Source organism: Amblyomma americanum, chromosome 3 (assembly GCF_052857255.1).
Source record: "Amblyomma americanum isolate KBUSLIRL-KWMA chromosome 3, ASM5285725v1, whole genome shotgun sequence".
NCBI lineage: Eukaryota > Metazoa > Arthropoda > Arachnida > Ixodida > Ixodidae > Amblyomma > Amblyomma americanum.
In genome coordinates this window covers 178,835,827-178,862,175 of record NC_135499.1, presented here as the reverse complement: position 1 = coordinate 178,862,175, position 26,349 = coordinate 178,835,827, and the positions used below count along the sequence as shown (strand labels likewise).

The window sequence follows — 26,349 nt, the reverse complement described above, 5'->3', positions numbered from 1 at the left end:
TGTGCTACTTGGCTCTTCCCAGAAACTTGCTCGATGACTGTACGACGCACGCCGCAGCAGTTAAGACATTAAAGGTCCGTTTGCCTCGGAAAGCCCTGATGGCGAGATGGTTTTGCTCTGGGCAGCTAAAGTGCGGTCGTTCCGAATGCCAAGGGTGCATATTGCAACTGAAACTGGACAGGTCATGAGAGTCGATGTCGAGTTCCGCCCAAAACTCATACGCCGCTCTGCTCGCCATATTATACGCCATGCATTGCGTCATCATAATGACCGAGGACGCGTCACGGCCGCGTCGTGCCCCGGGGAGGCCGTCGATACACGAGGAAGTGTATCTAGCGTGCCAGCTCTCAGCTTTGGCAAGGTACACGCACATTAAAGGGTCGGGAAAACTCAATGTTGCGAACCGCAAGACAGTTTAGACAGCCAGATTTCGCCACTCTGACTCACGGTTAATTCATCGGAATCTAATTAGCCAGGCGGGTTTCATCAGCAGACGTCTGTAGGTCCGCCAAGAACCGAAAGCAAGACATCGCAAGACGTTACCAAACCCCTTTTTGAATAGCTCAAACACCTTTCCATCATTTGACCAGGCTGAAACATGTTTTCAGACCCTTAAATCCCTGCTACAGGGGCATTTCGCAAGCCTTCAAACCGAATGTCATTCGACTCGACTGCCGAACTTACGCTGCTACACGACGTTTTTCAACGGCATATCGTTCAGATGACGTTCGAACCGACGGAGCTCCGCAGAGACATTCAAAAGTTTGGGATGCCTTCTAAACGCGAACACAGCCCGCGTCGGCCAATAGTCGTCGCCCCGCCCACAGCCGCGCCGCGCGACTGCTTCGATATAGTTATGGCTCAGTGGCTGTTGATTTTGATATCCGCAGCTCGCTTTTGATGCCCCCTAATACGTATTTTGATTGTAGCTCCACCCTTGTTCGTAATAAGCGAGCATTCGTTTTAACTGCGGCCTTTATAAGTGGGCTCTCGCTGTAATTTCAATCATCGGGGGTCTTTGTCACGCACCGACATCGCACAGCGCACTGGCGCCTTTTTCCGTTTCGCTTCCATCTAAACGCGGCCACTGCGGCCTGCTTTGAATCCACGACCACCATCTCGGAGGCCGAACGCGCTGTCCACTGCACCTAAGCCTGTTATACGTAGTGGCACAGGCAGGGGCTTAATTGTTTACATTCCTTTAGGCTGCCCCACCATACTTTTTGTCCACTGCACCACCGCGGCGCGTGTGATTTTGGTGGATCGTGGATTCTGAACACACGCGTGAACAACGGCCGGTGAAACAAGATTGGCTCCAGTGAAAGGAAAAGCGTAGTAATTGTCTCACTTCTCGGTGCTCAGCCGAGCCTTGCCGTTATAAGGTGAAGCAGTGAAAGGAGTAATAGAGAAAGAGACACCGTACGTATGGACGTGTCTCGTGAATCTTGACTCCCCCCCCCGGAGTACTTTAATGTGCACTGAAATTGTACAGCACATGGGCCTCTTTTGCGATTCGCCTCCATCGAAACGCAGCCGACGCAGATGTGTTTAACGAACTCTGAACTTTAGTGACGAGTAAATGTCTGCAAGAAGAGCGCAGCTGGCTTCTTGAAACCTCCGGTCGAAATGTCAAAGCTCTCGCAAATATCTACCAATTTCGTGCGCGTTTAAATGAGTAAGCGTTGTTGATATGCGCTGCACCAAAAAATCTACGCATGCAGAATTGGATGCGCGAATATTGTTTCTCATAACATCCCGAATGTTTCGAGGACGCCGCCGCGGTGGCTGAGTGGTTACGGCGCTCGGCTGCTGGCCCGAAAGACGCGGGCTCGATCCCGGCCGCGGCGGTCGAAATTCGATGGAGGCGAAATTCTAGAGGCCCGTGTACTGTGCGATGTCAGTGCACGTTAAAGAACCCCAGGTGGTTGAAATTTCCGGAGCCCTTCACTACGGCGTCTCTCATAGCCTGAGTCGCTTTGGGACGTTAAACCCATATAAACCAAACCAAACCAAACCAAACCAAACCAATGTTTCGGGATAGTGTTAAAGCCAAACATTTGCCTCAAGCTCTTCAGTACTCACTATTTTCCTGGTTTTACTTTTCCCTTCGCCCATTATGTATTTTGTCATGTCTATCGTCCTCTGCTCCGACCTTTAAAATGTCGCACTTCATATTTTTATCTTGAACACGTTGTAGTAGGTTTGCTTTATGAGGTTTAGCGACCCAAAGCGACTCAGGCTATGAGGGATGCCGCAGTGAAGGGCTCCGAATAATTTCGACCACCCGGGCTTTCAAAGTGCACTGACATCGCAGCGAGCTATGGAAAGCAAAATGATAGGTGAAACGTTAAAAGACAGGAAGATGGCAGAGTGGGTCAGGGAACAAACACGGGATAATGATATCTTAGTCGAAATCAAGGGGAAGAAATGGGCTTGGGCAGAGGGCATATAAACCGAAGGCAGGACAACCGATGGTCTTTAAGGGCAACAGAGTGGATTCCAAAGGAAGGGAAGCGTAGCAGGGGGCGCAGAAAGTTAAGGGTGGGCTGATGAGATTAAGAAGTTTGCGAGGAGAGGGTAGCGCAACAGGCACGAGACAGGGTTAACTGGAAAGATATTGGAGAGGCCTTTGTCCTGCAGTGGGCGTAGTCAGGCTGATGATGTTGATATCGCACAGTACATGAGCCTCTAGCATTTCGCCTCCATCGAAATGCGACCGCCGCGGCCGGAATCGAACCCGCATCTTTCGGGTCAGCAGCTGAGCACCATAACCAGTGAGGCACCGCGGCGGCTAATCCAACCCAGACATTGGACATCTCAAAAGAAGGCATTACAATCTATGTTTTCACATTCCCCAGCTGCTTTGCCATGCCACGATACCGCTTCGTACGCGAAAGAACGAATTTTTTATTCATAGCAGTGAGCAGCCAAGAAGAGAATTAACGACTCTTAAGCGTGCCCTGTTTATACTGATGGCTCCATCTTCTCCATAGGATGGATATAAATCGTCGTCATTTGCCATCCTGACCATCCGCGGTCACGACGTCTACTTCGTCACCATCCGGCGCGAAGCACCGGTCGCACCGAGCGTTAATAATTCGGTGCAAGCGCCTAGCACTTACCAAGGTTAGGCGCGGCAAATGAGTGCCGTATTAAAGGAGTATAAACACCAGATTTTTTTATTACATGCTGATACGTAGTAATAAATTCACTACAAAGCTTAAGCCAGCCTGCTTCAAAAGCTGAAAAGACGACAACGACGTGTCAGCGATTATATTGCACATTTTTTTCGTGCCTTACGTCAGCTAAACACATCTGGCACATCACGGTCATCGTTCGGTTTCGAAACCGAAACAGAAACAACATGAGATAAGAATTTCAAATATAGATTATTTAGTGGAAGGAGGCGAGTACCATGTGGTGATCTATGTGCTGTAATTACTTACGCATCGTTAAAAAAAAAAGAAAAGACGCAACTAAAATTAGGAATCTGTAATCCTTTAAAACGGCGCTTCTTGGTGATTTCTTCATCAATTAGCGCAATCTCGACATAAGGTTGTTGCCGGGCCACCTTCTACAAGTCTGGCGAGAAGTACACGAGACATAAAGAGATGCCGCGCGAACCATCGATGTGATGCAAGGGTGCGTAACGCGCGGGAAGTTCCTATTGGATAAACCGCACCTCCGGCTGTGAACGCACTGAATTGTATTCGTGGTGGGAAGCGAATACACAGCTGAACGTTGAATGCATTACTACAAGCAACACTGGCGGCTTAACGGCGGTCAACTAGCCGCGAGGGTGAACTGAATGCGTGAAGGCCATTGCTATGGAAGGCAAAAGAAAAGCTTCAATGGCGCCGCGCACACATATCGAGTTGGCAAAGTGCCCGACTCTAGGAAAACTGTCACGCAAAGTAGAAGCCAGCCGCAGCCGCTTAATCAGAAGGATGTTCGGGAATAAGAGAAGCGCTCTTAAGTAAGACTGAACGCTGTAGTGGTAAGAGTTAGGCAACGTGCCGATTTTACTAATGTCAGATGAATTGGGTAAGAAAAAGTTCGGGCGAGCTTGCGCTTGACTGATGAAACGTAAATGGAAGAAAAAAAATCAAGAAACGGATTTGGCTGATTGCGAGCTTCTGTTGGAAAGCAGAGAGCAATTTGGTCGCGTTTTCTTCTTCGGTGCTAAATTGTGGCGCTAATTGGTGCTATGGTGCCAAATTCCAACACGCGAGCGCAGTCAATGCTTCCATGAGAATCCCGATGTTCAATGCCAGGTGGATCAGCAGTAATTTTCTCGGGCAATAGGGGCCCCTTAAAAATGCTCGCAGGGAAATATCTCATGCGTAGATAGATAAATTTAATAAAGTCAAGGCAAAGAGTCCGGCCAGAAAGATTGATATCTGGCCTGCTACTCTGCACTGGGGAAGGGAACGAGGAGGAGAAGAAAGACAGTCGTGATGGGTGACTATGTAGTGAGAAGAGAGACGAGAGACTGTGCACACACATTGCACAATCACTTCCTAAACATGGGGGGTATTTGTACCCGTTGTAGACCATCGTTTTCATGGCCGACCACCTCTGTGTTGCCTTACTTTCCTTATCGGTATTGTTTTCCACCGATGACTCGCGAAAATAAACAAACGGAAGAGGCCGCCAATGTCAAACACCTATCTATAGTTCATAAAACGTTAGTCGCGACGTCATGCATGACCTCAGAATGCATATCGCGAAACTAAACACATGCATCATCGCCGCTGAGAGCTATCGCAGCTGCATCTATACAGATGAGTTTCGGTAAGCGTGAATGTGCATCTCTTTAACGCGATAGCGTTAAAGGCTCCGTTGTCCAGCAAATCAGACGTCGGCGTTGTGAGCGAAAGCTCAAGAGCATGACTCTGGCAGGTTGTGTACGGAGATCAACCTAGGAGGCAAGCGGGCCACCTAGGTCACATGACCCTGCAGCGTCATCACAATCTGCGCACCGGAGAGTGAACAAACTGCCCACCGTGGCAGGCGGCAGTTAATGATTGGTCGCTCGGGAATAGCGACCTGGGCCGTACAAAGCCCACCGCTGGGAGCACCTGCCATCGCAAGGCAGTGGCGCCCCGCTTAACCGCTGCACCACTGCGCCAGGAGTGGGTATGAGGACTCCCAGGGATCTATGAATGTAAACTGGAGAATGACCTTCAGCATAAATGGGAGTTAACCCATTACGGTATCACGTCATACCCTTAAAGCGGAGCTTGAGAGTCATAATGGTGGTTCAACAGCGCAAACCCACACACACCAAGAAGGAGACGAGACACGCAAACCAGCTCTTCTCCTTCTTGGTCTGTGTGTGTTTGCGCTGTTGAGCCACCATTATGCGTAAACACCAACAAGCCCAATCTGCAGTTCTGCAGCTTAAGAGTCCCCTCCATTTTTTAAAATAATCCGCGAAAGCTATGACGATGTATTCAAGTTATTTTCTGAGCGCTCCTTCCGCTTCTGTTCTTTCTTTAAGTAAGTACGTCTTTCTCTCACTATTTGAACGTCCCCTACCATGTTCTGAGCCAGCACCCTACGAATTTCTCTCGTCGTTGTAAACACGAAGCTAGTGCTTGGTTTTAAAGCGGGTCAGAAGTTCCTGTGAGTCCCATAAAAGGCGCATGAAAGCGTGCATACCATTACGGCACATTGCCTCAAAGCGAAGTGAGAGCGCCGGACGTTTGAGCTCAGCATTTACTGCAGGGCAGGAGAGAGAAATGTTTTCTGGAGAATATTCGTCATGGTTGGATCCTAGAGGACACCGCGAAAAAAAAAAAAACTGCGAAGAACTGAAGATCGATGTTTGCATGCTACATGATCTACTCGCCTGTCAAGGTAATCGAAAGTGGCCGTACTCTGAAGGCGAAGGAAATCGCGCCCAAGGACTTTTCGTAGCCCTTCTCCACATTCTATTTTTTTTCTTACCCGCTGAACGGCGCGCCAGTCGTAGAGACGTCTGAAACAGTTGTCTCGGGTATAGTTGGCCAACGAGGTCGTGGTCTTGTGTATCCCAAAATTTGAAGCGCTAGTGAATGCCGAAGGCGATTTCACCTTGAGCAAAAGATAGCGCGATAACAGGACGCGGCCGTCAAACTCCGAGCATCGGACTATACTCGTGCTCTCGTCTACCGCATAGCGCTTATACTTCGGCGCAATTTCGCTCGAGGTCACCTTCAAACGACGCCTAGGGAGCCACTATATACAATCGTTCCGTAGCATTTGTTCGAACGTACTGCCGCGCCCGTATTGCCCACCGCGAAGGATGGAGCCTGAAGCGGCAAAGGTGAACAAGGATGCAGGAATAGAGCACTGCCTTTAGCACGATATCGAAGAAAGAAAAGGACAGGATAAAAACTGCGGTTTGAGTTTGGCGCTGCTATTGGGCACCCTGCTAAGCTCTCACAACAGCAGCACGCGGGAAAAATGCCCAACACGCTCAAACTACGGAGGTATCACTAAAATGCGTATTCACCTCCCTGCGCGGTAACAACGGGAGGCGCGGATAACGGTTGAGCGTCGATGAGCACCTTACAGACACGCAGAAATAAAATTGAGCAGCCGTGCCAGTAGTGCGTGATATACCATCATAATCCACAACAAGCACTTCTTGCTTTGCTATTTGCTAGATATCAAGTTTCTTTTTTCACCCATTCTTGTACGGCCATGTATATACTGCTAAAGTTGCAGGGCCGAATGGCTTGTCAGCAAAATTATCAATGTCGCAGCCGTCTCCATCGCCGTCAGCAACGCGTTACTAGACGAAATGCACAGCCTGTATATATATATATATATATATATATATATATATATATATATATATATATATATATATATATATATATATATATATATATATATATATATATATATATATATATATATATATATATATATATATGCATGCACCGCTGAACACCCCCTTCCCACCCGGGCACTCCCTGTAGCTCCGTAGCATGCATCGCAATTATGGCATGCCGACCCGCCGAGTCAAGGCCAGCGTATACCAGCCTTTAAAACACTTATGCCGATTGCCGAGGCGAGATTTGCGTGACCCGGCCGAAGGCGCGCGCGTTCTTTTTCTTGTTATTAACAATGCGTAGCTTGTCTGGTGTTTGGCGTTATTCTCATAAACTGCCTGGTCTTGACGTCACCACCTACAACCAACCTGTTTTTGGATGCCATTCACGGTGGGCAAGATGCCCGTTGCTTACGCTTCATTTTATATCCCTCTCCAACTCAAAACGTCCGAAACTACATTACCTCTGCGTCCCTTTTCTCTATCTTTTAACATTCTCTCCTTCCCTCTTTCTGTGAGATAGAAAGAGAGGGGAGAGTTAGAAAAGAAAGAAACTGCGTGCAGTGCTTTTATTGGGGGCACCGATGACGCCGCAGCATGCCCTCTGGTTCTATCTCCATTTTCAATCATGTTGGGGTTATGCCGGGACTACCAAAGCAATCAGTCTCAATGCTTTTGGCCTCGCGCCCTTTTGTCTTACAAAACAACGATGTTGAAATTAAGGGAAATTGAGAAGGAGACGCGTGGAAATGCAGCAAAAAAAAAAAAAAAAACAGACTTCTGGTACGCGTGCTCTTTCTTGGAATGAATAAAGTAAGGTGCCAGGGCATTGAAGGTGCACCTCGAACGGCTAAAGGTTCAAATATAGGTTAAGTAATATCAGCGTTGAATCTCCTCCTGTGTCCTCTGTCAATCAATGGGACTGCACGGCACATGCTGGTAACGGTAAGGGCTTATTCGTTCGTACTATGCAACGCACACTTAATCAAACAATAATTCGCTTTAACGCAATTTCATTGTTAAGTTGGACTAGAGAACTAAATAATTGGCCTGATAATTTACAGCAAATTAGGACGATGTCATGACACCACATATCCAGCGATGTCATAGGCTGGTTGAAAAGCAAAAACATTATTACTTTAGGCGCGACTGGCTACAGCGTTATACTCCGGTTCCACACCCCAACGTTCAGCAGTCCGCCTTGAGCTTCTCGCGTCCAAGCCCACAAACCAGCCCGCACTTCGCGTAGCGCATTACGGCGTGCATGCATGGTCAACGCACGCGGCAAACCAGTCGAGCAAGGATCACATTATTTGTTTTTTTTTCTTAAGTAGCAAGGGAGCGATAAAACGATAAGCCTTTTGAAAGAAAAAACTTATTACGTGCGCAGTGCGATTCAGAGCACAATTAAATCGAACCGGATCACGGGTACATCTGTGACGTCAGCTAGCTGACTTGTCCGACTTGTCGCACCTGTCTTGCCAGCTACTTTCATTCTTATTCAGCCATATTTCACCCAACTAAATTTATTTATTTATTTTATATCTTTTGCATACTGCAGCCTTAGATAAGGTTACAGGGGGAGGCGATTAAATATGCGCGAACAATGCGCAAATTCTATACGCCTGCTACACGTGGCGTTGCCGTCCTTCGATGTTTGTCGATTATTCGGCCACCAGCGCCCTCGGGCAGTTCGACCTTATGCTTGAGCGGAGCTTCGTGCACGATAAGGCGGATGCATCTTCTGCGCATATCCTTTCGTATAATGCATGGAAATTTCCAGCGCCACATCTTCGAGGCTGGTGCTCGACGGTGCAAGGAGCGACAGCAGCGAAGAGTAGTGCTCTGGAAATCTACGCCGTAGGATGCCCCGGGCGATGAATCCGAGAGAAGCAAGGCCAGCTCTCTTTTATACAGCCCACGCTGCGGTGTTTTGACGCACTCGCGCTAATAATACATACACCTTTGCAGGTGTTAAAGGTGCGCTAAAGAGGAATCTGAGCTCGTCTTTTTACCGCAGGAACTCTATCTACACGTTCCGGACATTCTTATAAACTTCGAATTATTGTCCTGTGTGGCCGATTGCCATAATTACATCGGATTAAACGTCCCGGCTCCCGCCTTTCTTTTTTTGGAACCCATCGCGGTAGGTATAGGAGGAGTCAACCAACGCGTCCGCCAGTCCCGTGGCGGCTTGCCGCTCTTGCACCGGCGGAGTGATACGTAAATCAAAGAGTCCACGTGTATTTTTATTTCCGTAGGCCTAATTTGCGGCTATATTGTCTGTGACAGAAACTGTTTATTCACAGAAACCTAAAAAACAAAATAAAAGCGAAAGCGAAGCCGCCACTGGACTGGCTGAAAGGCACTCCACGCGTTAGTTGATTCCGCCTACCTACCGCGTTTAGTTCAAAAAAAGGCGGTAGCCGGGACGTTCAATTCGATTTAATTAGGGCAATCGGCCTCTCAGGACAATAATTCGAAGTTTCTGAGAATGCCCTGAACGTGTAAATTGAGTTCCCGAGGTAAAAAGAGCAGTTCGGTGCGTTGGTGCGGTTGCTCTTTACTGGTTTGACGCTCATGTTCTGCAAAAGTTCATGGAAAACATGAAACTGGTCATACTTGGTCATGTGATCTAGTCTTAAAGCGGGAAGTTTTGACCCTTTAACAGAGTCTGAGGCCAATTGTTTAAAGATGTACACAGACGTACGTGACAAAGTCGCAGTCTAGAAAGGCCCTGTACTCAGCTTCGTGCCAACCTTAGCCCCAACGCCTACACAGACTTCCGCTGATCAGTATACCGAAACGACCGTTATCCAGTCAGTGTGCAGGATGTAACCTTTAGATGTAATCCTACAGAGAACACCACCTGATACGCTAAGCATGAATCGTACCACGTGCACGTGTATGTCGATGCATCTTGTTCGGTGCGAGCACAATGGTAACACTGTCTCTGCACCTGGACTCTGCGGTTCACATTCAATACGGCTCGGAAATGGGGTATGTCTGGTGATCAGGTGCAGAAAAATCCCCTTTCTCTCGATCACGATACGCCGGCGACACCGTGCTATCACGTTGTACGCTGCACCTGCACTGCACTGCTAACATTACTGTGTAATCGGAGTGCTTTTCGAGAGCCATTTTACCGTCTACTTTCATGCCTTATATTTCCCGCGTGTCCCTTGACTCAGCAGATGACGCACATATCTGTATTGCCTATATATTTGCACCGTGTTCTCATCGCGGCATGAACACCAGAACGCAGGCATCGCACACATTAAGTTTTATCCCTTTGAAATGCTGGTTAATGTCGCGCACTGTCTACTTTTTTCTCCTTGAATATAATTTCCATCCGCTGTTTTTTCTTGTTTTTTATTACAAGATATCGACTATTCGCAACATATGAATGCGCAGCGGCTGCTAATGCCTACTCAAGATCAACTTAAACTAGCTCTTACTTAGTCTTCGACCTTGGGCACGAGCAGTGCTAGGCAGTTAACATGTCCAACATTCTTGGACAAAAATTCTGAATATTCGAAAATTGCAGGTATACTGTTATGAAAATATTAAAGGTAATAGTCCATACTTCCGATGTGTAGCAAAATCTTTCTTTTGGAGTGTTTCCATCGCTCGCATTGAGCAATTAAGACTGCCATAGAAAACCAATGAGGAAGGCTTTGCACGATAGCAAAAACGTTGATAGCAAAAAAAAAAAAATACAAGCCTGCCGACGGGGGATTTGCGGATATATTGATTGTTACAGGGAAATCTTACAATATGTGAAAGAAAATTGCGTTCATAAACTCTTTCCAGTTAAAATTTCTTTCGTCCAGAATTGTTGGGTATGAGCACATGCGAGTATAGGGCTTCCAAAAAAATGTCGAAATAACGTCGGGGTGATCTGTATGCCACCGTACAGAAGATGATGGTAAGGAGAGGTTGATCAGATGGTCCTTGATAATCACAAAGTGAACAAGGGAGGGAAGACCTGCTATTTAAACCCCGCCGATGATGAACGCTTTGCCCAGACGAAGAGCAGGCGCACTTGTCGAAACGTTGGCAAGCACCCTGAGGCTTTCCCTCTCTTGTTCACTTTGTGATTACTACAGAAGAAGAGAATGTTGGTTATTAAACAAAACGCGAAGACCGCAAAGAGTAACACAATCAGAAGCGGAGTTTACTGTTTCTGCCTTAACACGTAAAAAACAAACGTTGTTCTCATACTGTGGCTCCGGAGGTTCGGCTACGTCTATTCTTGCAAAGCTGAAAGCTTTGCTGGCCATATGCTGGCGGAATAAAAAGTAGACGCTATACTGTATAGTACCTTGACCAGCTTGATCTTTAAGTTATGGAGACTTTCCAGACCTCTCAAAAAACAAAGGATCTCCCAAGTGAAGAAGAACGAAAGGAGAGGCTGTCTTGCCGAACTTGCCAGTGGCACAGAAAGCAAAGTGAGGCCAAGGCAAATGATTAGGCCACTTCTTGACATAAATATTGTTGAAGGCTTCTTCGTCTTTCAACAGGTACTGAGCATGGACGACAGCAGCGCAGAATTGCCAATGAAAACAAAAACACTGCGGGCTAGCGAGCAGCACCCAAGCTAAATGCGTTGGTCGGCTTATTCTTGCCGAAGTAATAAAGTTAGGAGAGGAACTGCAGCGGCAGCGTTTCGTTAGGCTCTCGTTGGCACCGCCCGGTGTCATAGTTGACCCTTTCGCACGTATCTAGAGAAACGCTCGCCCATAACTGAACTGGAAGCGAGGATAAGCCACGCTAAGCGCCGGAAGAACGCAGGTCGACTGCGGTGCTGCGAAAGGAGAGGGCGAGCATCGCAACCTGCGAGAACTGGACATTCCTCTTTTCTTTTCTTTTTTCTCTCTGTGCTCTCGGAGACCATTGTCGTCGTGCAGTGACCTTCGTAGAACCCATCGGCGCACCCCCCGCGCACTCTGAGGGCTTCTTTACGCTGTTCGTCAATTCCCAGTAACAAAGGTGATTGACATGGCCTCTGAGGGGAGCCTGAACATACACCCCTACTTCCCGTGCTTCTTTCTTTCTCTCTTTCTTTCTTTCTTTCTTTCTTTCGTCCTTTCTTTCTTTCTTTCTTTCTTTCTTTCTTTCTTTCTTTCTTTCTTTCTTTCTTTCTTTCTTTCTTTCTTTCTTTTGCCGCAGGCCGTACTGCCCGCAGGTGCTCCGCGGGTCACACCGACAGTCGTGGGTGCGGATCAGCAGCAGCGGAATCACTGTGTGACGAGGAAAGCTGCGCTTCCTCGAGGTCGCGTGCTGTTTCCTAACAGCAGGGAGTTTCGGTTTTCCAGCTGTGTTTTTCGTGGCCGCCTGCGCCGCCTCCACAAATCGCCCTTCTCGTATTCGCTTCGCCGCGTTGCCGATTTTGCAGATTTACCTCTTTGTACCACGCCCTCGGCCACCCCTGTCAACGGACTCTGGGGACTGCTGAGGCTAAGGTAGAAGAAAATAAAAAAGACCTTCTGGCATCAGTCAGACAACCTATTGAAGGTTAATTGCTACAGAAAAAATGACAGCCGTCCGTGTAGTGTAGGCATTTAATGCACTTGCAGGGTAAATGATAGCAAATTATGGCTCCTAATGCACGGCAAAATTAGTACACCTTAAGTTTTTTTTTTTTTCGTACACTACCTCCTATGGATAACAGGACATTATGGAACAATGCAATACCTTACAAATATGTGTCCAGTCTTCAGTGAAGATCAGAATAAGATGCGCAACGCAGTAATGCAATCTCACATGCTAGCTTTCACGGGAGCGGAGCATCTTCAAGGAGTAACAGCAGTGACCTTCTGATCTCCATGTCCCCAATGAAATCTGGTGCGCATGCGCAATTTTGTGCGCACAGTATCCGTTTTCTAGCCGCGGTTATATGGCTACGACAGAAGCGCATCGGAGTGAGTTGACGCAGGAGCCGCGGGCCCGCAGCCTCAGCACTCCCCAGTGATGTGAGCCGTTTACACGGCGTCGACGCAAACAAAAAAAAAAAAAATCTCTGTCTCTTCGACAGAGTCACAGCCATGTAAGCCCTGCTTCTGCCCGCTTTAATTTGCTTCTGCGTTGTCAATTTTCCCATCTTACCATGCATGAGGTAACAAAGTCTGGTTGACAACAATGTCTTTCAATTATGTGGTCTGAGGATTACTTATAAACAGGTTTGCTTTAGACCAGTCCGGGTTCTTTAGTGCGCGCATAAGCAACAGCGTGTAAATGTATGTGGTATCGTGATCGGCAGCTCCATGGTGCCTTGGACCTTGTTCTAGCGCCACATCGATGCCAGAAAGAAACCACGCTAGGACTAAATGCGCAGACACGTGCAATCATGAGTTGTCTTTTTTCCAAGGCGACTGTACTTGAGTTGGGCTTCGAGTTGTTCGTGACATGTGCTAGTGATGATTGACGATATTTTGCGGTTTGTGCAATCGCTTTATACTACTGAGGATTCATAAGTAATGGCCTATCGAACGACCCACAATAAACAACACTAAACAAAATTGTACACTGAATTGCGAGTGGAATGTATTAATAGCCGTGCCTGTACAGGGAGGAATAGAGCGAGCTTCCAACTTATTCCCTGAGGATAGCACGACTACTAATAAAAACAGAGTGCATTCGACATTAGGTATAATTTCTCTTTGCACACGACCATAAGGAGGTCGCTCGTTCGGTACTGGCGGGGTCATATGATCATTATTGTTATTCTAAAGAGGTCAGCTAATTTAGTTTTGAATCTGAGAACGAATTTAAAGAACGTTAATAGTGTCAAGCTTCAGCAATGAGCTTTATAAATGTAACGAAGGTTTCAGCTTCAGCAATGATTAAGCTTCACTGATATCAAATGACCCTAAGGAAATCTTATTTTCAAACACGGCGAGTAAAAATCTTCAACTTGATGAAGGAAAAAAAAAACGGTTCAGTTAACGGCGCAAGAACATCTGTTCTGCATACGAACCAAGCATAAAAGCAGCCTGAACACGGCCACATGTTCTGCTCTAATACACCTTCACGACGCCTAGTGAAGTGAACGCCGCTTCCCTTAAATTCCACCCCTTTTTCCTTTAGTTTAAATTAGTTTTGTTGCGGCGCCAGATGTGGTCAATTAATGCGACAGTTTCTGACGGGCGCACACGCGGCGAATGGGCCTAGTGATGCGGACGACAATGGCGCCATTTTTCCCGAGTCCGCTCCACCTCAGCGTAACACAACTTTCCTCGCAATTGTGAAGTTTTTTTTTTTCTGGAACGAGTCCAAGCGTGAGCCACGGACCCACTCAGAAATTATTTGCAAGCCGACATAAATTCCTCCTTACGCTTACGTGCCAGAAGAGTCCGCGTATACATTAAACATGAGAGAGTCATGAGGAGCGTCGATGTCTGCGGGCTACGCTGCATGTTTTGTTTTCCTGGCCATTCCAGGCGGAGAGAGGCATTTGAGGCGACGCTTTTAAAAAGGAACCCCTCAATTTCCTTTTTTTTCCTTCACTCACTCATATAGATCGCCTGTATGCGTAATTAAGAGCCTACTCGACTTATGTGTTCGAGTATTTATTATGCACTCGGAAATTCGTCCGAATAACTGTTTATACGACCGCTATACGTATACTATAATGATACAAAATAGTCAGCGAAGACGGTAATGACGTGAGACTTATACCAGCGTTTTCACCATCCCGTGAGCGCTGCGTCTGCGCCTTTAGATCTGCTGTTAAAACAGTTTCCTGCTCATGCATTCATCGTGTCCGCGCACGGTTTTAGGTTCTTTTATATTTTTTTTTGCGTTACACTCTGGACATTGTTCTGTGTAGCCCACGTTGTAGCAGTCACTGCGTGTGTAGCACACGCACGCAGTGACTTCGGGCTTTAAAAGTTAAAGGTAAAAACAAAAGCGCAGCTAGTTAACTGTTGAGGACAAAGAAAAAACACCGCTTAGGCTTCATTCACGCCTCAGAAGTTAAAAAAAAGCATTGCATGTTCAAGCGCGTTAGTATCCGCGGAAACATTGCGCATATACACATCATTCCTACAAAAACGCGCGAGTTCAGCTAGAGAGCATCCTGCGTTTACCTCCGCTGCGCATGTGGTCTTCACGCGTCTTCGTGGGCTCGTTCCCACCCACGACGGTAAAAGAGAAAGTTTTAGCACAGCGGAGGCGGTGGAGGCATACTAGGGTAGAAGTATAGCGGAGCAGCATGCACAGTGGCAGAAGCGATCTCCACATATGCACGGCGCATGCGCACTAAGCATCTGTCTGGTCTGAAATCTGTTTTTCGCTAATACGTCTAAAACTCTCAGCTATAATCAGACGCTCTAAAGACTCTATAAACTCTCTTTAATTAAATCTTACAACCCTTAGCCTCGTCAGACTTTCCGAATTTCATTTACTTTATTCATTCTCCATATTCTGTAATTGTACATAGTGTATATTGCCGCCCTACCCCTATCCTTTCTTACTGTAGCCCCCCCCCCCTTTTTTTTTTCTTTTCCTCTCCCTGTACTTTTGTTCTCGCTAGTCGCAGCTCAGGTGCTTCAGGTTTCCATGGCAGAATGCCGCGGCTAGTAACATCTTTTCCTTCCATTGCTATTTTTACTAATAAATAGCCACTAACAAAATTATTCACTTTCCGCTTAAGGGCGTGAATTCGGTATTGAAGTTTTATTTTCGTATTTGAGACATGGGGAGGGGGCTGCGAAAACTGCTGCGAAAGCAGCTTGGCGCCGTCCGTCAGCCACTTTCACACAGACAGCAGCAGTCGGCAGCAAACTCCACAACGCACACGACGTCATCCTCGTTATTGCGAAATTTAGTACGCAGAGAAAAACCATTGATATGCAGGTGCTCAAACGCGTATATGTGCATGCTTTTACAAACACATTACGTAACAGCCGTAGTCTAAAGTATACAGCCCAAGGTGTTTGCTCCCAAGCCGTGTAGCGGGGTTCTTTAGCACATTTGAGAGTCCTAAGCTTGAGAGGGTTGACTTAGGTTCCTCCTGCCTTCGTGAGATTAGGGTTCCTGAGTATGCAAAGAGGAGCCGCGCTGTAGGGCTCAGAAGCAGACCCCTTGGGCTGTGACACCTTTGACAAGGATTGCATATGCACGCATACAATGGTGCAAATATGCCTAATGGTAAACACGAAAAAGAAATACATAAGGGGAGGCTGGTGAACGTATCTTATCCTGGCTTTAAACGCTCCGAATCACAGAAAAAGGTTGAAAAACCAACCACAGAGCAAACACGCGCTTATAAGCCTTTAGCTTTAAAATAAACCAAGCAGCTCCAGATGGCTCCTCATTCCATTTATATATACTGCAGTTCCACGTTTCATTCGCCTCAACGCATCCTGTTTTGCGACCTTGCTCGATTCCGCACGAGCCCGTTTCGAGGCACGTGCACGCGTGCAGTGGTCTACAGGCTCGCCCGGGATTAAAGAGTAATAAAGAAGCGCATCCGAGCGATCCGCACGCGTCGCTGTTCACCGCACCCTGCGACGCCTTCGCCCACAGGCAGGCGCTCACGCGAAACAACCATCGTGGGCGCCCAGACAGCTAAACGCTCGCTTCTCCACGCACAGAGTGATTCGGCACGACAAAGTCGTGTTTCTCGGTTCACGCAAAGCTTTCGTTCAGACTGAAAATGTGCCCAAATTAACAGCGCGAGACAGCGCACAGTAACTGGGTGACGCAGTTCTGTAGACCCAGGGGCATTTTTTTATATAGAGCTGCGTGTACACTTACTACTCTAGTGGGTTTGCGAAGAAAATTCCAAGCTGAGCAATTCTGCTGCGCAGAGAGCGTCTTGTCTAAACTTGGGACAATGGGCTTCCACGCGAAGGATGCGCGTCCTTCTTGTTGTGGGCCCGCACGCATAACGTATACACGAAGAGAGGGCTTTCCTTCGCGAGTTACCTCGGATAGGAGGGACACCCGCTGGGAGTAATTACGCGCAGCAGATTCATCAGAAATGACTGTCGTAAGTCTCTCCACGTCTGCGTGCTTCAACGAGCGGCGTGTGTGTTGACGCGTCCGAGAGATACTTGCAAAGCACCGTGAAGACAAACTCAGCGTTTGCTTTATGTCTATGGGTGGGAGCCTTGCTGGAATGCGCATATTGTTAGGTGTGAAGAAATGACGGAAAAGCGTGAACCAGACAGAGAAAAAAACTAAGGGCTGCAAAATTTCCGCCATTTCTGCTTAGCACGTGGAAAAAGGAAGCAGAATCTTTCGCGCTGTAAGGTACGTAGCATCAGCAAGAAACCTGCAACGATTGTTCGCAGCGCTTAAAAGATGGCTTGGCTGCGTCAGGTGTACTGTTTGTGTGGTTAACATAGATGTCTTTGACAATCGACTGTCACTATGCGTCTCTTTTCTGGAAAATATTACAGCGTTTGCGTTAAGACTTAAGAAGGAATCTTATTACAGCAATACCTCGGAGCCATACCTATACTTTAAAGTAGCTGTAACAACGCCTAATGCACTGTTTGCTTTACGGAAACCAGCCCTGCGCCGATTACATAATTTTACTGCGATATTGATCTAGACTCTGCAGATCGCCCCGCAACACAACGCAATGCTACTTCGACTTAAAGACGGCAGTCCGAAAGATGTGTTCATTCAACCTGGTGCCGCCTTCACTGATAAGTTTCGACATCCGCTGCTCATTAAGTGCACGCTTAAGCTTCAACGTATACCAGCTAACTCAACATGTCGGCTCTAACGCACCAGCGCATCTTTGCATTTAGGAATCGCTTATGATCTGAGTGTATAAGTATATAAGAATCGAATATAAAAGCCGAACGAGAACTGAGCGCAGGAAAGGCATGAAAACTGGATACGAACCGAATATGAGCTGTACACAACAATCCATGTCTTAACTGCATAACGGAACCGCATAAGAACTGACTATAAAAGCCGAAGAAGAACCGCGAATAGGGACGACATGAGAGCTGCACACTAAACAAATTCTCACCCTTAAGGGTGTAAATCAGCTGTCCCCAGACGAACACCCTTTTGGGTGCTAAAAAGGGTGCAAACATCAGCACCCTTCAGGAAGGGTGCAAACATGAAAGTTTCGATGGCGCTCATCAATCCAAGGCTTTTGCTTCATGGGTGAATCATTGTGGAGCGCCCTTCCAACATGCATTCGTAGAGATGTTATGGAAAAATATTGCCCTTTAATGAGGGTGCAACCATTACATCCTCTAAAGTATCATTAAGTGCACCCTTCATTAAGGGTGCTGGTCTCTGCACCCTTTTTTAGCACCGAACAATTGCATAAGGGTGTTCGTCTGGGGACAGCTGATTTACACCATAAAGGGTGAGAAATTGTTTAGTGTGTGGACAGGAACCGAATATGAACAGTTTATAGGAAACGCGAAGGAATTGCGTATAGGAAGCGTATAAATACTGCGCATACATTCACCGCACAGCCAGGCCCGGAAGCGCGCGATGCATCCAGTGACACTTACGGCCGTGTGAGCGTCACCGCGTGGCATCGCGGATAGTTCCTGGTGTTACATTTTTTTATTATTATTTCCTTCCCTTTGCATCATTCGCAAGCGCGGCGGGGGCGTCGATCCCAACGCGTGAACCCTGTCGACAGGAAAGCTCGTAAGAAGTTGCGGCATCCCTTCCCGCTTGAAGGAAACCCCGTTTGCGGAAATCGGAGGGGGGGGGGCCCAACAACGGGAGTTATTTTTGCCACCACTCGCCCTTTCCTCGCTGTACCACCCTCTTCACTCTCTCCCTTTCCTTTTCTTTCTCTTCTTTCTGTCTGTCGTCCAAGGCATCCACGCCTCAGTTACTGATAGCTTTCTTTCTTCTCTCTCTCTGTCCTCTCACTTTCTTTTTCGGTCATATTACTAGGTCGCCCGAGAGAATACTCCGCATTCCCTGTTTACTGTAGCGGTTCGCTTGTGTTTTTCATCGTTGTTTGTATCCATATATAGACATAAGAGATTGGGCTATGAGCGTTCCTTTCACCTCGCCCTCCTTCCCCTCTCCTCACAAGCGTCCGGCACGGCCGCGTCCTCCTTGTGTGAATGAACCGCAACAACGCCTGTTCCGGCCTACCGGAGTCTTCTAACCATTCCCCCTTAGCTTCTACCTTGAGACTATACGTAATCCTTGATCTATGATAAACCTCACAAGTCGCGATAGCGAGCGAGGAAACCGGATGCGGAAAAAACGAAACTCGATAAAGAAGCAGGAGAAAAAAGACCCATTCGCGGGACCGTATATCGAGAGCCTTGTCCTGCCTGCAATTTGCATGAAGCGGTGCTCAGAGCCGTCTGTACAATAGCGCGGGTGGTACATGCATAGTCTCGAACATATGTGATTCATCGGCCACGGTGCAAGGTTTTCAAGTATCGGTCACTTGCTTACGAAAGCCGCTGGTTCTATGCCTATATGCAGCCAAGGTTCCGTCTGGACAGCCAAGGAAACGGGGAAATATCCTTCCAACGAAGACTTTCTTGGGCTTTACTAGGAAGCGCGAATCAGACCACGCCGTGCGTCATTAACTAACTGTTGTGACAGGCTACCTGTTTGTAATCGAACTCAAAAAGAAAAGAAAAACGTCCACCTATCGTTAACAACCGGAAATATCAGCATTACGGAACTACAGAACACAAGGGAAGGGGTCTAGGACGGCTTCACCACCATTGTTCGATATACCAGCGGAAACGCGAGACACCCGTGTTCGATGTCGTTCACTTGTAACCGGCTGCGTTGCTGCTTGCGCGCTCTTTAGTCATTCTCAGCGACTCTTCTGGCGGCGTCATTTTCCCGGCTCGAAGCATCACTTTGCGGACAGCTTGTTTCGCATTGTCTCTACTCCAATTTAGTCGCTTTGAGCGCGTCTTATTACGTTCTGGTCTCCATTGCCACTTTTTTTCCGATTACTTTTGCTTTGTGCAACGCTCGCTACTTTCCACTGCTCTGTTGTGCTCCGGGCAGTGCGTAATGGTGCATGCTTAGCAGTTCTTGCGCCGTGTGGTAAGTTATGCGCGAGCGCTTCATCTTAAAACGTTCGATCTCGCTGCGCTATTGCTTCAGAGCTGAAGTCGCGAATACTTAATTCCATGGCGATGGCTCTTCGCGCCAACCTTGAGTGCTATACAAAGGATCGGACTACAAGGAAACGTGTGGATACCATTAGACTAACTGAACTGCTACAGTTTCGTGACAGACGCATCGGTTAGGTTTAGTTGTGATAACTTGGAAGTAAGATATGATGCTGACGTTGAAATTCGGCATTCAATTTGCTCCGGCTTCTGAGAAGCATCAGACTTGTTGCGAAAGCAAGGTAGTCAGCCTTGAACGGCCGTCGCGAAATCACTCGCAGCATCGCGATGCGTTGTCGCGATTAGCGTTGCCGGGCGAGATGTCGAAGGCTGATGCCCAACACCCTTGTTTCGCCCGAGAACCAGGAGCCGCCGTACGGGAGACTGCCATGGCGTTAGTACTACTAAATGCGGCCGAACTGACGTTATGGAAGAAAACGCGGCGATGATTCACTCGAAGGAGACCGTGGTTTTTGAGAGGAACAACCAAGGTGCGGGTAGGGTAGGTCTACCGGAATCAACTGACGCGTTTGCCACGACCCCAAATAAATCTTAGTTCAGTGCGAAGCTTGTGACAAGTCTATACGTGAGCCTCTACAAACAAATCGGTGAAATCTTGTTTTTCCATCAGATTTCTATACGCAACTCATGAAACCGGCGCTCACCGATTCCAGCATGGAGACCTCTGTTCAGGTTTAAACCGGGTCTTGATGTATTTGTGCTTTCGAGCGGAGAGCACACTTCGGAAGGCGAACCTGTAGCCACGGGAGATCGCGAACGCGCTACGACGCTCCACCGACAATTATCCCGTCAAGTAGCGGTCGCTATGACAGCTGCGTGATCATGGAATGTTACATAATCGCAGGAGGCGTGACACTTCAGTGCACGTTCATTTGAAGAACGCCATGTTAAGATCCGGAACCTGACATTCAAAGTCAGGGATCTTTTCCTTAGATGACCGCGCGGAAAATTTCTGTTGCTGCTACAGTATGTGCAGCGGCGCTTGCTGTGTGCGCTGATGCACATTTTGTTGTTCAGGGAGTTATCGAGTTTTCAGATGATCACTAATCGGATCTAGAGGGAAAAGTGGGTAAAACATAGATGTTTAACGCTTCGGCTTAAAAAAAAAAACGGAGCTCTCATCGGATCATTCATGACTACTCGCAATACTCGCTCACCGAATGAAACGGACTAATATATGTGATTCTCTGTAAAGTGATTTCCCTACTCAGAAGCTCACACTTGTCCTGATTTGACAAGCATGAGCTTGTCAAGGGCTTATGACACGCTTTTGTTTTTGTCTGTGTTTCCAATGCCGAAAAATGGTTCGAACCCCAGCACCCTGACTCTTTCACAATGTTTGACGGCAGTCGATGCGTTAATCATCCAGAGCACCGCATTAGACATTATCTGATTAACATTTTTTTTTTTTTGCAATGGAAGCGCTTACTTTGACAGAACGATCTAGGACAGAGAGAGGACGAACAGAACGAAAGCTTACTTTCAACTTTTTTATTTTTATTTTTAGGCGGGAAAAGCTTTTGCAGGAATGGAGATGGTTAGCGCTTCCATTGCAAAAATGCTGTACCGACCAGCCCCAGTCGCCGGCTTGTTGTCGTCCGATCAACGTACGCATTTCGATACGCCGAAGACAGTTCGCCGCCCACGAGCCAAGAATGTCAAAATCATGAGCCAACTTGCCGATGAATGAAAGAATTCATAGCCGAGTTGTCATTGGCGCAACGAGGCTCGAATTTTTAGTCTTCATGCGCCTTCCACAGCGAATGTTGAGTTCCAAACCACAATTTCGTAGCTTCGTGCAACGCACGGCCGACAAAAAGAAGACGGGTAGAATGAGCGGCCTTCTAAATGAGCGCGGCAGAAAACAACTTCGAGTTCCGCAACACGCACAGCGTTGTCATTCCGCGCGCGTCTCTCGGTGACAGTCACAACCTGTTTACGGAGTTGAGGAGCGTGCACTACTCACCGAACTCCAAAGAGGGGCAGACGAACTGGCAACCTGAAGAAGACGGATGCAGCGGCACAGCGCAACGCGCTAACACCAATCTCCGATCCGACGAGCCGAAAAGAGCGCGCGTACACTGTCAGGGATAGCGGGAGCGGCAGCGTAGGCAGTAGCAGAAGCGGCCGAACAACCGACCAGCACCGGTGGCAGCGAAACGCAGAATACTCAGCGGCGCCGCGTGCGAGCGGCCTCCTCTCCCCGCGTCCTCGGGTCCGCTTCGACGTCGCCGCCGGCGGCCGACCGATGGCCGCGCCGCGCCGTGGACACTCCGGGAAACTAACTGGGTCGCCACAGTGGCCGGCGGATGCGCTGTACACCTGTGCTTGCTGCGGCCGTAGTCCTGGGTTACTCGTCTTCACCGTTTTAACGGCAGAAATGCCTTCGACGGCTTGCAGGCCAGGTATTCGCGCATCACTTCCACATCCGCACTGCCCAGTTCACATGAATAACATACAGGTCTCGTTAAGCCTATTTGGATAACAGTAAATAGCATCCATGTCTTCATTAATTAATAGAATTTCAATACGCAGTCCATGCACTGGTTATAGACTGACTAAAAACATTTTTGCTACGGATAAGCGGGCACCGTGTGAAAAGCCAAGAAGAGAGGGCGCATCTTTGTGTTTTCTGCGCGCTTTGTGTCAAGCATGGATTACAAACTAGCCCAGACCCACATCCTACAAATTCTATTTTCCTTTCGTCCTTAGCTAGTAGTGGGCCGAGGCTAACGCTTATATAAGTCCTCAGGTGCAAAACCTTCTTATACACCGGCATAGATTTGTTGATACCCATGCATCAAATTGTCTAATGTGTGCATTAGTTCGCACAATCAAGCAGGCTTCGTGTGCAGTTCATTGCGTTCAAAAGGTGCTTAGTAACATGACGCGCAATAAATGAAGTCTCCAAAGACACTAGAAATTCTGGAAAACTTAACTTCTTGGACCTTTCGCAGGTGGCATTTATGGTCAGCACTTATTACATTGTTATGGCGCAGGAACACGGAGTGGAGTACCGTTTGAAGCTGAAACCGCTAGAAACCTTGTTTGTTTCATGAGAATAATTTTTGCAAGCAATAATGATTAATGCGTGCTTTAGTCATTTTTTTTGTTGCTTTACGCGTATTTTTATCGTTTTAGCAATGGTATTCAGTGACATGTAATAATGTAAATATAATATCATGCGCTATCAAATGTGTTCGAAGGAAGGAAGGAAGGCCTCAGACGTTGCTGGCACATACCCACTACGGTGGAGTGGCCAAGACACAGGCGGTTAATTACTGGATACAGGAAAGTTTTGACGGGAAAAGCAGTGGTAATAGTATGTAGTCTGATAGATTGGAAGAGGGAAGGAAAGGGGTCCTGTTAACTTGGAGATCGATCATGATCATAGCCTAACTTCGTCTTTCAGTGCAAAAGTATTCTTTAGCTGCAAAGAAAAATGAAATGTGGATTGGATCAAATATGCGTTTGTAAGAACGCAACTAAAAAGGTTACAAGGCTTTAATGGCTCATACTCGCGCGTCCGGTGTAACGCTGTCTTCCACGAATAACGCGGCAACTGTTCAGGATAGCAGAAAACGAATAGCAGCGGCAGGTAGAGGGGACAAAATGTAACCCCCACGCCATGTTTGATGACTGTAGAATGATTAGTTAATTAATTATAGCCAATTATAGCGAAAAAATAAAGAAAACAACCAAATGCGTCGATATAGCGTGGATGTCGATATAGACGCTTTACAGCGCCGTGTCATGGGGGCTGCCATCTTTGGTCACGTGAGCATGCCGCCATTACACGCTCGGCGCGCGCCTAGTCGCGACGGCTGCCGCGTCTGATGGTTCGGTTCCGACAGGCAGTGTTTTCGCTGATACGGTTGTAAAAGAGGGGGAAAACAACACTATGGTTTGTCCAAAGATTGGAAGGACATGTGAGAACCCTCATTTGATCACTTGAGGCGTGAAAATGGTGTCGGGCTTCATGTCGCGAAGGGCAGCTCAGCTCTCAGCCTCTTCGAGCCAAAGGATGGATCGCCTAATGCTTGTCTTTGCATCCGCTGAAGGCACTGCTGAATATATTTTTAATGCTGTTATCTAAAACAGCAAGGTTTAATGCTTCTGCGGCCGCGCAGGTTTTTGTCGTATTGTGTACATGCATGCAGAAACCGCTCTAAGACGCTCACATGCACATCGTACGCATTTGTTTGCAACTTGTTAACGGCGCTTAGGAAACCTAACATATTTTCTTCTGGTTTGTTAAACACAGAAAGGCGACAAAAGTAAATACACACAAATGTTAACTGTCATGGTAGCAGTACCATACATCAAGCAGCCTTCACAAGCTGGCGTGCAATCGTTTCGAAGGATTCCGCGATAAAATTATTATAACGCGCGCACGGCAACGCGTTCATACTTAACGACGCTCATGATTATGTCAGCCTCACATATGAAATTATGGTACGCTCCACGCTCGATATGGGGACATGAAAATGCTCGAGGTCTCATTGGTGGTTAGTAATCAGCTTCACACTGAGCGCTGGCCTGCGGAGTCACTTTTAGTGACTGTCGCGCACGGACCGCGAGGAAGTGACAGCCACCTAGCATAACAGACGTGACGAAAATGCTTTATTCCGATTATGGTCCGCGAAAACCGCGCTACTTGGAGCGAAGTTCAACAGTAGCACCAAAACGACATACAATACACGGACGGTAAGCGTTGTCCGTTCGCACGGCTGTGCACTGCACGATCTACAGTAGCGGCATGTAGGAACGGAAGTCGTCCTTCTTTTCTGTTCCTAATTCAGCCTCGGGCGCTTCTGCTAGTAAAATTGTCCCACACCTTAACTTACGAGCAATGTGGTCGCTACACACGCAGGCGTAACGTACTGCACAGCAACTGAAAGCACGAAGTGGCGGTTTCAGTGGCGGAACAGCTTCTTCATGCGGCCATGTTGTACACTTACCCTCGCAGATTTTCCAAGATCGTAACCTTTCTTTCCGTATTGGCTATCTAGCGCTTCTCCCGTTCGGAAAAGGTGCATGGCGAACGGCCGCGAACAGGGGCAGTACGTCCTTGTGCACTTTGGTTCCGTGAGGCTCGCAAACGATCGCATCCCGCACCTTTAACTCTCTGTTAAAATTCTTGCAATCCACAACGCAGCACGTATTTCCTCTGCCTTTACCCATCTTCGCAGAAAGAACACTTGGCAGCGACCCGCGATATTTCCATTACTGCGTCGAGGGGCACACGCCGGCGACTTACGAGGCCCGCAATGGCGCCGTGCCCTGAGCGCGTCTGTGGCGCCATCTGGTCCCGAACGGAAGAACCGCGCGCTGTAAACGGCCTATAGCGGCAGGAGAGGGTGACGTCACACCCGAGGTCGTCATGGTAACGGTGCGCGCGCTGGTGGCGCCACCTGCGCGCCACCACCATAGAGGCCAGAAGCCAGAGAAGAAGGTGAGAGAAGTATATAGACCGCAAGCGCCAACAACGTCGTCTAGATCGAAAGTGTGGCAAGGTAGAAGCCTCTGGGAGTGCCACTGGTATGGGAACCTGCAAAATTAGAATCGCAGTCGGAAAGGCCAAAGGCTTTCGTCTTGCTGCACTTTAGATTGGCAAAGTGCTCCCAAATTTTTTACCTCTTTTCATGTCTCTCTCTCATGTATAATGTATACTACCTGACATGTCGATGACACTGCTCTGCAACGGTTTTCGGGCCCCGTCAAGCCGCAAAAGCAGCTGTTTGCCCCGAAATCCTCACAGATGTTCAGTTGAAATAAATTCATTTCATTTCAATAGGGGAAATAACTAATTTACATGCTGGTAAATGCTCGTTAAAAATAAAATGCGAAATAAATGGTGCCATTCTCTCAGTGAGCGAAAAATCCAGATTTGTCGGAAAGGCTTCTACGTCACACTTGAAGCGATGGACTTGAAAAGTAAAGCATTAGAAAACAGGTGGTTAGAAGGTCGCAACACGACTCAAACACCATTAGAACATGTAAGTATATAAAGTAAGTTAACTGCGCTAGAAAGAAGATGGGGTAATTAGCCGGGAATCGAATTCCAGACTTTAAAGCTGAAAATCGGACACGCTACCCATAGGCCATGCAGGCAATTTTTTCTTTATTGCATGGAAATAGTGCCGGAAAGAAAAAAAAATTGGCTGTGGTTTAGTTCTGGTTAACACTAGTTGAATAGCGAAAGCCTCGTTTCCTCGGCACGTCGTCTACGCAGCGTCTCATTCCGACGCTCTCGAGAACTCAAACCGATCTCTTCCGCAGTTGAAGAGTCACTCAGGGACGTGGCACGACTTCTAGCCGAATCTTCGTTACGACGCTTCTCGTGTTGTGCGGCGCTTCCTTCTGGCGTCTCTTGAGCGCGTTGTCTCTTCCTCGCTTTGTTCTGTCGTTGCGTCT

General features: G+C 47.7%; 1 protein-coding gene across 4 annotated transcripts in view; it reads right to left on the bottom strand.

The window, feature by feature from the left end:
• Positions 1-22,098, bottom strand: part of LOC144125532 (uncharacterized) — a 177,360-nt gene extending 155,262 nt beyond the window's left edge. For all 4 annotated transcript variants that reach the window (XR_013313388.1, XM_077659015.1, XM_077659017.1 and 1 more), the window contains exon 1: positions 21,899-22,098. The gene's annotated coding sequence lies outside the window, so the exon portion shown is untranslated. The remainder of the gene's footprint in view (positions 1-21,898) is intronic.
• Between the last annotated feature and the right edge of the window lie 4,251 nt (positions 22,099-26,349).